The sequence below is a fragment of the Salvelinus namaycush genome, chromosome 32 (genome assembly GCF_016432855.1).
Source record: "Salvelinus namaycush isolate Seneca chromosome 32, SaNama_1.0, whole genome shotgun sequence".
Lineage (NCBI taxonomy): Eukaryota > Metazoa > Chordata > Actinopteri > Salmoniformes > Salmonidae > Salvelinus > Salvelinus namaycush.
The window spans coordinates 1965640-1971959 of NC_052338.1; the positions used below are offsets into that span (position 1 = coordinate 1965640).

The 6320-nt window shown below is 40.0% G+C and overlaps 1 long non-coding RNA gene across 1 annotated transcript; it reads left to right on the forward strand.

The window, feature by feature from the left end:
• LOC120026860 lies at window positions 1-5795 on the forward strand. The gene is made up of 4 exons (XR_005473242.1): window positions 1-84; window positions 4757-4953; window positions 5050-5119; window positions 5615-5795. It is a non-coding gene; the product is annotated as an uncharacterized LOC120026860 (long non-coding RNA).
• Window positions 5796-6320: the final 525 nt, after the last annotated feature.

Sequence of the window (6320 nt, forward strand, 5' to 3'; positions counted from 1 at the left end):
CCCAATCACAGCCGGTTGTGATACAGCCTGGACATAAGTTAGCGACCTAACAGCTAGACTTGTTTACAATGTACCACATCTCTGGTGAGCACAAGGGACTATTGTAATGTTGTTTAGAAAATATATGCGTGTCAGCTAAGCTAATAGCAGCTAAATTCTTTATGATGACAGCCATGTTTGTTTATGTTTGACAAGTGAAAACTCTCCAGTCTCAGAATGCCATTCACTACAATGCCACATTCAAAACAACTGGGAACTCGGAAATCTCCGACTTCAGTGATTTCAAAACAACTGGGAACTTGGGAAAAAAATGAGCTCTAACTGGGAAAAATGTATTTGAACGGTCGTCCGACTTGGAATTCCAACTTTGGGCTACTTTCTAGAGCTCCATTTCTCCGACCTGAAGATCACTGATTTTACCTTGTATTTTTCTGAGTTCCCAGCTGTTTTGAACGTGGCATAAGATGCAAATAAACAAAGTCAAAGATGGCTGCGCCCATTGCCCGGAAAATATCAATTTAGTTTGGCCACTTTTCAGCATATTACAAATCTGCATGTGCTTGTTACAGTGTATACAAGAACCCCATGCACTTGAAAACTCTCCACAATTGAAATGAACCCCCCCACAAACCCCACTAAAATAGTTTAAACCATTTCTGGTAACCCTGTTCGCGCTACGGCTAGGCAGTAGGCTTGCATTTGGGTGATCTGTGAGGTGTTAACATTTTATTTGCTTTGTGATTGGTCAAAAACTGTAAACAACTTGTTTACAGTTTTTGCCCAATCAAAGTCAATTAGGGATATTTTAGATGATGACACTTAGCTAAATAGTTAGCTAGCTAACTATAGCTACTGAAACAGATTTGTCGTTTTACTATGTTTTTGGGGAAGAACATTGTTTGCATCCATCAGCTAACTAGCTTTTTTACGTATCGGTGAATCATTGTGACATATGAGTGAGAGTGTAATCAATGTGTAATACCTACGTAAAAAATGTATGAACGTGTTAAATTATTATGTGACGTGCAGTCATATTCGGGTCCTGATTGGTCAACAAGCTTATTTGAGGCGTCAAACAGTATTATTTGACGTGTATCTTTTTTGACACGCAATGACACAAATGACAGCCTGGTGTGCTGGTTTTCTCAGGAGTCCCTAAAACATTAAACAACACAAATTACAATTTTATACTCATGTCACAACACCCATAAAGCTAGCTAGCTAGCCATAACAATCAAGGTTTCCAGGTAAAATGTCCAGTAAACATAGAAAAATTCAGAGGGGAGTTGCACAAGATTTGCAAAAACTAAAGTCAGGATCTGTGGAAAGGGAAGAGAGGCATGGTTGTTATGGCATAAGCAATTTTGTGCAAGTGGCTCTTCCAACGCAGGAGTCAAATAGTAGAGTTGAGCCAGCTGATGTTTGCACACTAAGTGGTAGTGAGGGTGGGGTTAACCAGAGATTCACTGAGAGCACAGAGGAGAGCATTGATGAAAGTACAGACGAGGAGGATGATTTCAGAAAGTTACTTTCGGATTGGGCTCTTAGGAAACAAATTCCACATTCGTCATTCACTGAACTACTCAAGATTCTATCCACGAAAATACCCGAATTAGGCCTACCAAAAGATTCACGGACTTTGTTGAAAACAAAACCAGTGGTGGAAACTAAAGAAGTCTCTGGGGGAACTTATTTCCACGCTGGCATTGAACATGATGTGCTGTCCCACCTTACAACATCTGTTCATACAAGGTTGTCTGAGTCAGTGTCCCTCCAAATCAATATTGATGGCCTTCCTCTATACAAGAGCTCAAATGCTCAACTCTGGCCTATTTTAGGACTAGTAGAAATGTACAAAATCGTGGTCCAGACAAACAAGTCACCATTTGTCATTGGGATGTTCTTTGGGGAGAAGAAACCAACCAGTCTTGATTTCTTGCATGACTTTGTTGAGGAAATGCAGCAGCTAGAAACTGAAGTTTTTTTTGGAGTCAGAAATCTTAAAGTCCAAATCTCTGCCATTATTTGTGACGCACCAGCAAGGGCCTTTGTCAGAAATGCAAAAGGTCACAATGGCTACTATGGCTGTGACAATTGCAGTCAAAAAGGGAGTCTACTACCTGAATCGTATGACCTTCCCAGAAACAACAGCCCCTCTGAGGTCTAACCACGACACGTTTGATGATTTGACTGATGACTTTCATTACAGTGGGACAACACCTTTAGGATCATTGTCAATTGGTTTGGTGACACCGTTTCCTCTTGACTACATGCACCTGGTATGTTTGGGAGTTACATGGAAACTGATAACTCTATGGCAGAAAGGCCCACTGAAAACACGTTTAGGTCCAACTGTTGGCAGAAATGTATCTTCACAGCTGACTGACCTAAGACCTCACATTCCATCAGAAATCAACAGAAACCCCAGATCACTGAATGAGTCTGACCGTTGGAAGGCAACTGAGTTCTGTACATTTCTCTTGAACATTGTTTAAAAGGGAATATTCCAAGGGTGATGTATGAAAATCTAATGTTGCTTGCAGTTGCCTTGACCATCTTCCTAAGTGTGTCCTTGTGTGCAGACCACGCAGACTATGCTGGAAACCTGGTTTTGTTTGTGGACCACTGCAGCTGCCTGTATGGGAAGGAAAACATAACATATAACATGTATTGCCTAACCCGTCTCAGTCATGAAGCACACGCATTTGGTGTTCTTGACAATATCTCTTGCTTCCCCTTCAGGAATTTTCTTGGCCAGTTAAGAAGAATGATAAGAAAACCAAGCAAGCCTTTAGAGCAGGTTATACGGAGGCTGTCAGAAAGAGAGGCCATGAGAGCAACACAGTCAGATGCAGAGAAAACACTACCATAGCAGCATGACAATGGCCCAGTCCCAAATGGTCTAACAGTGAAAGAGCAGTATTTAAAAAATGCAATTCACTCACTTCTCCGTACAGATGTCCACTGGAAATAACTATGTCCAGTTGAGGAACAAGGAGGTTGTCCTAATGCAAAAACCTTCTGGTAGAGGAACATTGAGATATTTTGATTGTGTACAAAACATTTAGGAACAAGACAGACCTTTTCGCATATCCCCTGCCATCATCGCTGCTTGATATTTTCCATCTCTCTGCATTGAAGGACGAACTTCTTTTCACTCGAGCCACAAATGTGCTACGGAAGTTTGTTCTGCTCCCGTGCAAAGAGGGCTTTGCTGGGATGCCATTACTCCATTTGTAGGATGCAAAGCACACATTTTTTTAAATATTTTCCGTCATCTCTTTTCAAGGTAAATTATCAGTAAAAGACATTACGGAAACGTTATTATTTACTTGAAGGGATTTTCTTAAACTCCTACAATTATATGTTACTATTGTGAAATGTTTGAGTAAACTAATCTACAGTTGATGTCAGAAGTTTACATACACTTAGGTTGGAGTCATTAAAACTCGTTTTTCAACCACTCCACAAATTTCTTGTTAACAGACTATAGTTTTGGCAAGTTGGTTAGGACATCTACTTTGTGCATGACACAAGTAATTTTTCCAACAATTGTTTACAGACAGATTATTTCACTTATAATTCACTGTATCACAATTCATGTGGCTCAGAAGTTTACATACACTAAGTTGACTGTGCCTTTAAACAGCTTGGAGAATTCCAGAAAATGATGTCATGGCTTTAGAAACTTCTGACAGGCTAATTGACATCATTTGAGTCAATTGGAGGTGTACCTGTGGATGTATTTCAAGGCCTACCTTCAAACTCAGTGCCTCTTTGCTTGACATCATGGGAAAATCAAAAGAAATCAGCCAAGACCTCAGAAAAAAATTGTAGCCCTCCACAAGTCTGGTTCATCCTTGGGAGCAATTTCCAAACGTCTGAACGTACCACGTTCATCTGTACAAACGGTAGTACGCAAGTATAAACACCATGGGACCACGCAGCCGTCATATCGCTCAGGAAGGAGACGTGTTCTGTCTCCTAGAGATGAACGTAGTTTGGTGCGAAAAGTGCAAATCAATCCCAAAACAACAGCAAAGGACCTTGTGAAGATGCTGGAGGAAACAGGTACAAAAGTATCTATATCCACAGTAAAACGAGTCCTATATTGACAGCAAGGAAGAAGCCACTGCTCCAAAACCACCATAAAAAAGCCAGACTACGGTTTGCAACTGCACATGGGGACAAAGATTGTACTTTTTGGAGAAATGTCCTCTGGTCTGATGAAACAAAAATAGAACTGTTTGGCCATAATGACCATCGTTATGTTTGGAGGAAAAAGGGTGAGGCTTGCAAGCCGAAGAACACCATCCCAACCGTCAAGCACGGGGTTGGCAGCATCATGTTGTCGGGGTGCTTTGCTGCAGGAGGGACTGGTGCACTTCACAAAATAGATGGCATCATGAGGCAGGAAAATTATGTGGATATATTGAAGCAACATCTCAAGACATCAGTCAGGAAGTTAAACAATTTAAAGGCAATGCTACCAAATACTAATTGAGTGTATGTAAACTTCTGACCCACTGGGAATGCGATGAAAGAAAGAAAAGCTGAAATAAATCATTCTCTCTACTATTATTCTGACATTTCACATTCTTAAAATAAGGTGGTGATCCTAACTGACAGGGAATTTTTACTATGATTAAATGTCAGGAATTGTGAAAAACTGAGTTTAAATGTATTTGTCTAAGGTGTATGTAAACTTCCGACTTCAACTGTAATTGAGTGCCCTTATTTGCTTTTTTGTTCACAGTACCATGTTTGATGTGGTTAATTTCCCGAATGAAGATGACAGTTTAGCTGTCATCTCAAAAACCTGGTGCACCAAGGACAAATGTTATTGGCCTCCATACAAGAGCCAAGAGAGGTTAAGGAAGGCAGTGATGTCGCAGGAACGGCCAGACATTGATACATGGGAGGTGTATTCAATTAAATTACTGAAGACAAGGAGTGAGTACTTTAATTACTGAATATTAAGATACTAAATGTCTCATTTGCAGACATTTACAGATGAACTGATAAGCTCCTGTTTCGTGATGTTTTCAGATTCATATGAGAAAGCCCATGACTGCTCAAGCCTGGAAACAGAGCCAATGTCTCACCAAAGAAAGAGAAAGTAAGATTTAGTGTTTGAAATAAAAGTAATCTAAACACTACACTACTGCTCTGAAAACGCAATGTTTGCTGTCTTTCTCAGGCGAAATCCTAAATTTGATCAGACCGACTCTGAGGAGTCTAACGCGGCTCATAACCAGCCCCCACCACCGCCAAAGACCCCCAAATTCACCCAAAAAAGGGTTGATTCCACACACAAAAAAAGTTGATGCAAGATTTCATTTCTTGGCAATGAATTGTTCATACAAAGTATTAGTCTAATTTTCACAACCTGCATTTAATTTGCACAATTTGCAACAGTGTCTTCTAGACCATCTTTGTGACTCTGCTGGGGGCAAATGCCTATTATGTACTGAATGTATTGAGGTATATTACATAACATTATGCTTCAGAACTAATTATGTTATAATGTGTTTTTTGAAGGAATGCTGAAATAGTTTGGCTGTGAACTCCGATGTATAGGACAAATAACTATGCTTAACTTTGATCTGAACAGGTCCTCAGTCCTCTTCGTCACAGGGTCCAGCTGCTCAACAGCATGAAGGTACCTGATCTTGCCCATCATATTATCTGAGGTGTAAAGGGAGACTCTGTTTATCTCTGAACTCTGTTTATCATGCATCCTTGTGCTTTATTACAAATGCCAAGTCACTCACCCACCATTGCACCTTGTACCAAATGGTAGGTTGGACCTCACTTTATATGCGCAGAAAAGATACATTTGTATGTGTTCATCTACAAAGCCCTTTTGTGTAAATTCCCTCTGTAGTCTGGTCTCCTTCACCACCAGCAGTTACTAGGTGATTGCTACTTAAAGTCCCCAGGACATTCACAGTATTAGGCAAGACTGCCTTCTTTTCTTGTGCACCAGAGGCATGGAATAGTCTACAATCCATGCTTCATCTAGATATGTTAGTGCCACTGAATTAATTTAAAATATTGATGGGAGACTTTGTTACGGAGGAGTGTAAATGCTTTTTTAGGCTTGATCATGTTGTATTGTTGTATGTTTTAATTCTGTAATGTATTGATTGTTGCTGCCTTCTTGGCCAGGTCTCCCTTGAAAAAGAGATTCTGGGTCTCAATGGGCTTTTCCTGGTTAAATAAAGGTTAAATAAAATAAATAAAAATGTTAATCTTTAAAAATTAAATTAAAACACACATCTTCTGTCAGCAAGTTACCACGGGTGTGTTTCACTATA